This window comes from Chenopodium quinoa, unplaced genomic scaffold (assembly GCF_001683475.1).
Source record: "Chenopodium quinoa cultivar QQ74 unplaced genomic scaffold, ASM168347v1, whole genome shotgun sequence".
NCBI classification, from domain to species: domain Eukaryota; kingdom Viridiplantae; phylum Streptophyta; class Magnoliopsida; order Caryophyllales; family Amaranthaceae; genus Chenopodium; species Chenopodium quinoa.
This window is the reverse complement of record NW_018742381.1, coordinates 1828599-1840753: the sequence shown is the minus strand read 5'-3', so window position 1 is coordinate 1840753 and position 12155 is coordinate 1828599.

Genomic DNA, 12155 nt, shown 5'->3' with positions numbered 1-12155 from the left:
GCACCAAGGCGCGCCACATTGGTGGCCTGGTGCTCAGCTGGGCCTGCTAGTTGGGCGCTATGCGTGCACGTAGCCCAGCACACAAGAACGCACAGCCCGCAACCCACGCACACATTGCGTGCTGCTACTGCTGCTGCGATGCTCGTGCTAGGTGCAGCCCAGCACGCTGCTACCTCGCGCACAAGGCCCAGCTAGCATGTGCTGCTGGCCTTGCTTGCGATGGTGCGGGTTGGGTGCTGCCATACCTAGCATGTGCGGCTGGCCCCTTGCAGGCCTTGCCTTGCACACATGGCTGGCTCGACCAGCATGCTCGACCATGCTAGGCATGTTGAGCTTGCGGCCGAGCCTTTCCTTGCGGCAATGGCTCTGGCTATCCATCCTACCCCTCGATTGGCTAGTCCACTTCGAGGCTAGGATTTTCTCGTGCGATGACTTGTTGTTTGCTTGATTTCTCGTCTCGTCGATTCCTAAATTCGACTCGACTTACGACGCTCAATTTCCGACTCTCTAAGCTTGGAATCCGACGACTATGTTCGTAATACTCTAATGACTCATTTAATCCTTCGGATTAATTCTTCGTTTCGGTTCGGTTACTCGATTGGGTGTGACTCGAAGGGTTCAGTCAAGATTAAGCTGCAATATTAATTATGCATTAATATTACTGATCGGAAGCGGCCTCCAGCTAGGCATTCCGATCATTTGACCTCACTGAATAATTAGCTTTCTAATAATTTCGAACCCTCTATCGGAATAATACACTTGTTTGAAGGACACCATTCCTTTCACATCCATTGGTCATGAACCCGCTAAAATGAAGATTTGAAGGTTGCCCCCCTCGTGAGCATCATGTGATAAAGTCAGTGATGGTCATGCCTATGCGCGCAAGGATCGAAGCATGCGAGAGGGAGATGCTGCTGCTACATTTTTTCCATGCCACGGAAGGCTTCGCCGCGCCACGGCAGGTGCGCCATGCCACGGCAAAAAGCACCATGGCACGACAGTTCTACTTTTGTGCTTAATGCTCGTGTTGTGCGTGCGCGCATACCCCCCTTGTGCGTGCGCACTGCTGGGTCTTTTGTTCGATTTTTATTGTTTATATATATAGGCCTTGACTTTCCTAGTTAATGAAAACCTTAGAATAGCTTAGAATTTTCTCTCTCATATTTTAGCTTAGGTTGAGAGCTTCTCTCTCTAGCTTTAGGGTTAGTTTTAGGAGTAGTTTTAGAGAGAGAAAGTGAGGGATTTCAATTGTGATTGGAGAGGTTGAAGATGCAAGGGTGAAAATTGTATTCAAGATCTTCTCAATTATCAATGAGCATTTCTTACTCTATCTCATCTTATTGCTTTCTTTAATTTCATGTTTGTTTGATTTGGTTTTGATTATTGAATCTTGATTAGTGTAGTTGTTCCTCAATATTTGTTGGTTCTTGATTTCATTCACTTGCTTTGATTTGATGATGGATTATAGTGAGTAGTTGCTTGATAGGGATTGGGTAAAACTTGTATGATTGATTGATTGTTGAGATTAAAGTGATTAATGTAAGTTTGCATGTGCTTAGTTTGATTAGGCCTTGAGAACTATGATAGATTGCATTGTAGATCCTAATGACATGACCACTTGATTTAGGATTTGCAATTGTTGAATGGTTTGAATTGTGATTCTCCTAGTTTGTCATTCATGGAGGAAACCTAGCTTGATAATTAGGTGATAGCTCTTTGATTCCAATTGATAGCTCTTATCATTAGTCTTCACTACCATTGATTGACTTAACCTTCCTATGTTGTTGCAATTGTCATGATTACTTGTTGATCCCCATTCCCTAGTATTTCATTTGTTTGGTTCTTGGTTTTAGTAGTTGTTTAGTGTTACCTCTTCATCTCTTGACTTCTGTCAGACCCATCCAACTATACAATAATTGGACCAGGATCATGGACCAAAATAATTTGGCTTGGACGTTTTTTATAAATTAGACACGAAATGAATGATTTTAAGGACACGAAATGAATGATTTTGGATTAAAACATTTAAGGAAAGGTTAGGGACATGATCAAGGCTAAAGGGAAATTTACGAGACTCTTCAACCCTTCACCTAACTCGTTAATCAAAGACCTAAAAGGTACTCATCACTGGGTTTGGTTTTTGGGGAGACACAATCAGGTGTCTACAACTACCTATTTATATTTTGATGTATAGTGTCGATAGGTGATCATACACCTAACAAAATTAAATAATCTGATGTGTAACTTAAAGGAAAATTTGAATATACGTGTTTAAGATTGAATTAAAGTGGAAAATTATTGGAGTAACAAGATAAAACTCAAAGGTCGCATCTTCGAGGGCATACAAGTCTCAGTTGTATGTCTAGTTTATTCCCAAACCTTGATAGAAAATGCTCATCAATATCTTAAACTTTAAACTTCTTTAAATTTTATTGAAGATATGTGTGGCCTTTAATAGGCATTACAAATAAACTAAAAGATGAATAAAAAGTTTTCTTTTAAAATATATGTTAATATATTCTGTTGATAGTGTATATATTTAGTTTGGAATGTATATATCTAGTGCCTAGTTTGTAGCTAGTTTGTTTCCTTGTTTATAGCCTAATTGATCTCTTGTAATCGTGTATATATTATACGCTTAAGCAATGAGAAAGACAATCATTCAATCTCTTTCATGGTATCAAATTAAGGTTTCAATCCTTGGTTTTTCTCTCCTAACAATCGGACCACTTCTCTTCCTTCTACCCTTATTCTTCTCTTCTTCCGCTGCATATCTATCCCATGGCCGAAACACTTATGTCTCTTGTACCGATCACATTGGATGCCGATCATGGGATGTATCATTCTTGGGCCGCAATATTCAAGGTGCTTGTTAGGGTTTACAATCATATTATTCCTCCTATGGAGGAGAAGGAGAAGACGACATATACAAAGCTTCCAAATTCGCTAACCTTGCTCTTTGGAAGCGATTAGACGCTGCATGTAACACCTCCAAATCTCCCTCTACAGAAATACTAGAATAATATGTATAAAATACTGTATAGACAGACTTGGCGTATTATTGCCACGTGGAAAGTAAGGCTAACTCAAACCAATGAACTTAGCAGCGGAAATCAAAACTGACTTTATTTTATTTAAACTTGACCTAAGTTGTTAAGTACAAACTTATTATGAAACTTCAAAAGAAACCCTAAACTAGGTGATCAATCCTGAACTCCCGATGCAACATATAGACTCCACCTGAAATCACTACTGCTTACCAAAATTGCAAACACGGAGAACCAAAAACAAATAAGAAAACGTGTTAGCAAAAATGCTAAGTACATATAAATGCAAGACATGTCAAATTCTTTTATTAAGTAAACATGCTTCCGAAATAGTTACACTAATTTAAACATGCCAAAAGTATGACTTTCCCAAACTTCATCACTTTTCCAAAATTAGACTTTCCAAATATTGGCTTTTAAAACAAAGGAATATTTAAAGATAGAAACTTTCCAAAAACCAATTCCTCTCCTAAGTGTGCACACCCCCCAAGCAAGTCAAACTATACTCGAGGAAAGACCAGATCATACAAAGTTCATGGTCTTACTTAACCAGTCCCGGGTAGAGGGACAATAAATATTAAATACTCAGGCCCATAGTGAGCTGCAAATTTAATTCAATTCCTGTAATCATAAATAAATTCAATTTAATTCAAACATGGTTTCAAAATAAATCCTTAAAACAATTTATTCAAACATTTATACAAATAATTATTCAAACATGTACATATATAGAAAAACCTTTATCAAAGGTCCAGCCATCTATACGTACCTCATCCTTTAAGAATTGTTATCCCACCCATTACAATCACAACGATCTCCTAAACAAACGTTGTAATTATGTTTTAAATAAACTTTAAAGATCAAAACTTAATAAAGTTATAACTCTGAAAATAAATATATATTTTAGAAAACTAACCATAAAAGAATTAAAGGAATAGAATTAAAAGATAGAATTCGTATTGGAAAGGATAGGCAGAACTTGCAGAGGCCATAACTCCTAGAACAACTTTCTGTGAAATAGTAAAATGCTAAAAAAAATGAGCAGAATTGCCCGAAAACTGGCTTTAAATGTATACGGGATGAGTATTCTACAAAAAAAGGTTAAAAAAAGTAAGAAAAGGTTTAGGGAAAGAAAATTAAGAGAGAAGAAGAGAATTAATATTTGGTGTGAAGAATGTGAGAAGTGTAGACTGTAGAGGGGGTATTTATAGTGTTTAAGGACAATGGAATTAGGGTTTTATGATTAGTAAAAGATAGAATTTAAAGTGTGAAAAGAAATAAGATTATCATTGCTATATGTGTGTGTGTGTGTGTGTATGCATTTCAAAATTAATTAGGAAAATAAAATAGTATATCATTTCATAAATTAAGGTGTGAAAAGATAGAATTTAAAGTGTGAAAAGGAATTAATGTAAGTGTGAAAAGAAATAGGATTTACGTACATTGGTTTTTAATTTAGGAAATTAATTAGGAAAATACAAGAGTTTATCATTTAATAACTTAGATAAAAATAACAACTAAAAATATGGTTAAATACATCAAATATTTGGAAGCCCATAACCTAATAACTATCATAATTTTTTTTTAATTATTATAAAATCAAAAATCATAATTAATTTCAGAAAATAAATAATTAACTACCTAAAAATCAAAAAATACCTTTATAAAAGCTGAAAATTTAGGATTAAATTAATAAGATATTATTTAATAATTATCATCACCAAGAGTTTTAAACTAGATAAATTTTATAAACCGAAAATGATTTTTTTTTAAAAGAAAATGATTAATTTTGACTTTCAAGCAAAAAGCACTTTAATAAAAAAAAAACCCTAGCCGTCTCCTCTCTATTTTTTCTCTCTAGGGTTCTTCAAAAAAAGTGTTTTATAGGTCGAAAATAGTCAAATTTCTCCGAAAATTTGGCTATTTCCAACCCTTTTCCTTTAGTTTCTTTATTTTTTTTGTTATTGAGTTCAATAAATCTACACTCTTTGAAGGTAGTAAGTACCCCTATAGTGGGTTTGAGTGTAGAAAGTGCCCCTATGGTGGGCTTTGTTCTAGTTTTGTTTTTGTTTTTTTTTTTGAGTTTAGTATGGTACAAGTTGTTTCATGAGCAAAGATTTGTGCGGGATCGAAAAATAGATTAATCTTTCGATTACAATAAGATGAATCAAACGAAAATTTTCTTCACGACTAAATCACAGCGATATAAAATAAGGTATGAAGAATGTACGATTTGCAACAACGATTGTAGCTCTGCTGAGGAAGCTTTTATTTGATTCAATTGTCATGTATTATTAAATTTAAATCTTTTTGTAGATGTCATATGACTTTTTATATAAGAATCAATCTTTATTCAAAAATGAAAAATAAACTTTCAAGCAAAAACGTTGTAAAAATCTTAAGATATTTCAACATAATTAATTAAAATTTATTACGAAAAGATAAAATCACTTTGAAAATCTGAAAAATAATTTTCATAATTAATAACTAATTTTCAGAACTTTTCGGATAATAATTAAAAATTAGGTTTAATTAATCCAAAAATTTGAAACTAATTTAATAAAATCTGAAAATTCATTCATAAATTCATAAAGCACTAAACTAAATTACGTAGTTTAGTAAAATAAATTTTAGAATATTATGATGTGATAAATTAATAAGATTACAAATTATTTTCATTAAATCCAAAATTAATTAAATAAATTAGGTTATAAATCCAAAAGTGATAAATTATATATCTAGTCCAATATTTTGGCACCTAAAATTGAATGCTTTTTTTTTTTTTTTTTTTGCTCTTATATTCAAATAATAGAAAATTATTAGAATACCCTTATTAAATTTTAATAATTTTCAAAATTACGGGGTATTACACTACATTCCTTCAATGGATCGATGGTACTATTTCTGCGGATCTTCTTCATGCTATTCTTCTCAAGGACGACGCTGCTCAGGGTGCTTGGCCTCATCTCGACATGTGAAATTTATCGAAAACGAATTCCTATTTTCTAAAGTTCACAAGCCACATTTTAATGATTATGAATTTTTAGATGTCAATCCTTTAAATCACATACACCATTTGCACAACACTCAACCTTCTCCAGAGCAGCCTACTGCTTCTTTAGAGCGGTCCGACCCACCTCCCACATCTAGGCCCTCTTCAACCCCAAGCCCAGTCTCTCCTCTACCTAGTACTGTCACAGTCCCAACCGTGAGCTCCGAGCAGCCCACTACTCAACACACTCCACAACTTGGGCCACCTCTCCTTGACAGCCCACGCATCTCTTCTGTGGGTAATGATGCGCAACCCTCACCGCAAGTTGACCACGGCTCAGCTGCTCCTACCACAACCATGCTACAATCCCCCATACCCCCTTCACCCCCTGCTACTAGCCACACCACAAACCAACCTACTAGCCATGACATTCACCAGCCTACTACCCCGTCCCACCATATGACAACCCGAGCAAAAATGGCATCATCAAGCCTAACTCAAAGTACTTTCACAATCTAAACACGATGACCACTCCTAACATTTCTCCTATACCAAAGGACCCTGTTAGTGCTATTGTGACCCAAATTGGAAAAGTGCAATGTTAGATAAATTTAATGCTCTTATTGCTAATCATACATGGGATTTAGTACCTAAGCCTCTAGATGTGAATGTTATTCATTTTATGTGAATTTTTTGACATAAACGTAAATCTTATGGTTCTTTTGAGAGGTATAAGGCCCGTCTTGTAGGTGATGGCAAAACTCAGCAGTAGGGTATTGATTGTGATGAGACTTTTAGTCCGATTGTTAAACCGACGACTATTCGTATTGTTCTTCACATTGCTTTCTCTCACTCTTGGCCTATACATTAGTTAGATGTCAATCATGCTTTCCTACATGGATATCTCAACAAAACAGTATATATGCACCAGCCGATAGGTTTTTACGACAAAAGTCGCCCTGATCATGTATGTTTATTGAGGAAATCCCTCTATGGCCTCAAACAGGCTCCTCAGGCCTAATATTAGCAATTTGCACACTTTGTTGCCTCTATTGAGTTTATTCACAGTAAATCTAATCACTCACTGTTCATTTACAGACAGGACTCTGACATTGCTTAACTATATTCTGTTATATGTTGATGATATTATACTTATAGCGTCATCATACCGCTTGAGAAGGCATTTTATGGCTCAATTGGGTTCCAAATTTGTAATGAAGGACTTAGGTCCTTTGAGCTTCTTTTTGGGCATTGTTCTGACTCACAATACTAATGGTATGTTCTTGTCTCAGAAATAGTATGCTGCTTCTATCATTGACAGAACTGGCATGGCAAACTGTAGCTAATGTTCTACACCGGTCGACCCCAAACCTAACTTAGTGCTTCTCATGATGCTCCATATAAGGATCCTACTAAGTACAGGAGCCTTGTAGGTTCTCTTCAATACCTCACTTTTACCAGGCCTGACATATCTTATGCAATTCAACAGGTGTATCTTCACATGCATGATCCGCGCAACGCGCATATGAGTGCCTTGAAGCATATCTTATGCTATCTACAAGGTACCCTGTCACCCTAGAAATTTCTTTCCTTAAAAATACCTGTTTTGCACTTTTTAAAACATGAAATAGGAAATTCAAAGACATTACCACCATCGTGATAACGGCTAAGGCAATTATCAAAGACACACAGTAGAAGACTCACTTTAAAAACCATTTAAAACAAGTTAACTTAAAAAGTCAAACTAAACCAAAGTAAAATCAAACCAAAGTCAAACAAAGTCAACCTACACTTGGAACCATTATGGGCCCTTATCAAAACCCGAAACAAATAGTAAAACCTTTGTGTTAGTCTCACAAGCAAATATAAAATAATTAAAGCAAATAAAACACATCATATCCATATGGAAACTAAACAGGATTCGCTCTTCACTCATGCCCCTCATGAATATGCTTCATCATCTGAAAAGATTCTCTTTACTTTGTCCCCACTACTCGCCATTAGAATTGGGTCGTTGTAGGGCCAAGATAAAGACAAGGCCAAACAAATATACAAACACACAATCAGCAATGCTGAGTACATAAATAGTACACACTAACATGCTTTCATCCTATCATCACACGCTTACCTTGTTGCACCTGTTTACAAGCATACAACATGCAACACAATCAACCAATAAATGACTAAATTGCTTATTCAATTTGATTACACATCGAGCGGGTTTCCCCCTAACCTACCCTTATGAAGGGGTACTAACACAGGAGCTAACCGTGCCAGTATAAAAGAACCACTTGTAAGTGGCGGAATTCCTGCGCATAATAAAAAAAGGAAAATACAACGTCCTGTACTTGCAGTAGAAGTTATGTTCAAATATAAAGTCGCATAATTCCCCCCATATGTTCATACTCAAGGTATATACGTTCCAAGATTTTTGGTGCGTAATCTCTTTCACTTTACGTTGTTTACTTATTTTTAGCCTTGGTGATTGATGAGTGCCATTTATGGAACTCATAGGGTAGATTTCTTCCTAGTTTTGTGAACGTTTTTAGCCTTTTATGTTGTGTTTTTAGGTAATAATGCTTTCTTTGAATGCTTGTCTGCGAGTTTAGAGGATTACATGTTTTTAATGAAGTTGTTATTCTTTTTACGTATTTCTCGGCTATTCTCTTGCTTCCCCGTTTCTTTGACTTGTTTTGTAGGTGTGTTGGGTTTCCTGGGATTCATATATCGAGGAGGAAGCTCAAACATTACCAAGGAAGTCAACGGAACCAAGTTCTAGAAGCCAAACGCAAGTTAAGCAAGTTTAGGCACACATATGATGCTCGGGCAAGCAGCCCCTCATGCCGGAGTAGCCCCTTGCACCTAGCATTGAGCAGCAGCAACATCCACACCAAGCAACGAGCAGCAACAGCAGCATCTGACAACTAATGTGGCACGATAAAGACACCTTGGTGCGGCAACTACTACCGTGGTGCGGCGCAGCTACCGTGGTCAGCGGTTGTTGCCGCGGCACGACAGCCAGCGCCGTGTTGCGGTCAGGCCAGCGTGGCGCGGCGATATCTTCCGCGGGCGCTCAGAAATGAAGCAGCAAAATTCCAAAAAAAAGTGGCAGAATGAAGCCGCACCTGCACCGCGCCCTGACCACGGATGTGGTCCTGCTGCCCTGTTACCAGATGCTGTTTTCCGCGGGCGCAACTCTGCGGGTTTTGACTTATTTTTATTTGATTTTTCTCTTCTTTTGGGAGAAACTATAAAAGGGGGCCGAGCCTTCCATTTTAAAAAAAAGAACCTTTTTTTCCAGATTTCATTTGCTAGTTTTAGGAGAGTTTCTCTCTCTAGTTTTAGGCTTAGTTTTAGGAGTAGTTTTAGAGAGAGAAAGTGAGTGATTTCAATGGTGATTTGAGAGATTGGAGATGCAAGAGTGATAATTGTATTGAAGATCTTCTCAATTATCAATGAGCATTTCTTACTCTATCTCATTTTATTGTTTTCCTTTAATTTCATGTTTGTTTTATTTGGTTTTGATGATTTATTCTTGATTAGTGTAGTTTTCCTTCTATATTTGTTGATTCTTGATTACATTTACTTGCTTGTTGATTAGATGATTATTCTTGAGTAGTTGTTTGCTAGGGTTTGGGTAAAACTTGTATGATTAATTGATTGTGATTAATTAGGGAATTATGTTGATTGATGGTTGAGATTAAAGTTATTAATGTAAGTTTACATGTGCTTAGTTTGATTAAGCCTTGAGAACTATGCTAGATTGCATTGTAGTTCCTAATGATATGACCACTTGATTTAGAATTGCAATTGTTGATTGGTTTGAATTGTGATTCTCCTAGTTTGTTATTCATAGAGGAAACCTAGCTTAACTATTAGGAAATAGCTCTTCCATTCTGATAGCTCTTATCATCAGTCTCACAACCATTGATTAGCTTAACCTTCCCAAGTTGTTGCAATTGTCATGATTACTTGTTGATCCCCATTCCCTAGTGTTTCATTTGTTTGCTTCTTTGTTTTGGTAGTTAAATACTATTACCTCTTCGCTTTTGACTTCGACCTAGCTTAGGCATTGATTGAAAGCGCTTGAACATAACTGTTCCTAGTGGTTTGACCCTAGCTTGACTTACCTTTATACTTGTATTTAGGTTTGTAAAGTGATTATAAATTTTGTTTGGCTCTAGGGAGGATTACTCAACGACCTAGTTTTCCCTACGCCAGTGATGACTCTCAAACCATAACACAATCAATCATAATAATCATTCAAGCAATCAAGCATACCAATTTAATTCTTGAACAATTAGTGACCACATTTAATTTAATGTTGAGCCCTTTTTAAACTACCTCGGCATTAAATAACACCTTAAGCGCATAAGCACCACTAATCCTATCCCTCGGTGTTTAGAACACCTTAAGTGCACTTAGGCACCAAAATATAATTTAATCCTCATGTACATAGACACTTAAACAACTCATTTCTCATGCTCACAGCATCAATAAAAATTATATGAACCATCATAAAATTCCCTTTCAATATTCCAAACTCAATTAAACATTTAGTTTAATTAAACATGCTCTCAATCATGCCAATAATAAAAGTGTGGTTCATAATCAACATGCCAACATAACTAATCCCATTCATCAATTCACCTCAAATAATTCATACTTCACAAATCAATCACCAACATTAATCGAATCAACAATTCCAACCAATACCTATCATGATACTACCTTGGAAATAATTAACTAAAGCCTAGCATGCTTCTACATACTTAAATAATTACCGAGTAAGCAAACGTACCCTGAATATGATCTCAAAATCGCCACGACTACACGAAATCACTCACTTGGAACTCTCCTACAACCCAAAATTACAAAGAGACATTAATACCTATTCATAATAAATTTCCAGCAATATATACACTCTTTAAAACACCTTTAAATCTTCTAAAACAAGCTGAAAATTAATTTAAACCACCTACTTTTATTCCCAATTAATGGGTAATTAAAAATACTTTCAAGAAACATAATTCTAGCCTCTACATAAAAATTCCAGCATTATAAAACTCTTAAACTTGCTGTAATTTAGTTTTAAAACATTAATTTCAATAGTTTAATCAACTACAATCAAATTCCATCAATAAACATTAACTTAGAAATCTAGGGTTTTCAATTTGGGGCTTTTTAATTCAAAAACCAAATCTGAAAATTATATACATATTAATCATTATTAAAACATCATAAAATCATCACCCACACCCAAAAACAATAATTAATGAAAGTTGGATTAAATTAAAACAAGAGAGAAGTTTTTTTTTTTAAAGTTGCACACGAAAAAGGGGAAGGAGAGGAGAGTGGTCGGCGCCACCTCCTCGCGGCGGCCGGCTGTGGTGGTGGTGGCAGCCGGCCACCGGTGGTGAAGGTGGTGCGTGTGTGTGAGGTGAGAAGAGGGGAGAGGGAAAAATTAAGGGGAAAGAAAAATAAGAGGAGAGAGAAAGAGATTTTACCTTTGGGTATTCTCCACTTGGGCAAAGTTCAATTTGTTCATATGAAGGGTATTTATACTCTCTCTCAAAACTCCTAATTTGAATTCCTTTTCTACCCTTAATGATTCCTACTCCTATTCCAAATGACATTTGACTTTCTTTAAACTTACATTAACTTTAAAATTTCCTTTTATAAACATTGCTCCATCTTCCAAGTCTCCTTCATTGGTATGAACACCGCAGATTTGGTAAGTCTATCCACCACGACCCAAATGGTATCATTTCCGCTCTTTGACTTAGGGAGGCAAGTCACAAAATCCATCGAAATGCAATCCCACTTTCATCCAGGGATTTCCAATGATTGCACGATTCCTTGTGGTCTCTTGTGCTCTATTTTCACCTTTTGACAAGTTAGACACTTCGCTACAAATTCCCCAACTTCATTCTTCATTTTAGGCCACCAATACATCTTTTTCAAGTCTTTGTATAGCTTGTCCCCTCCAGGGTGTACTGAGTATGGTGTATTGTGTCCTTCTTCATCAATTTTCTCTTTACTTCTTCACATTTTTGTGGTACACACCAACTACCTTTGTACCTTACACCCCCATCTTCATGAATTTTGAAATCTGT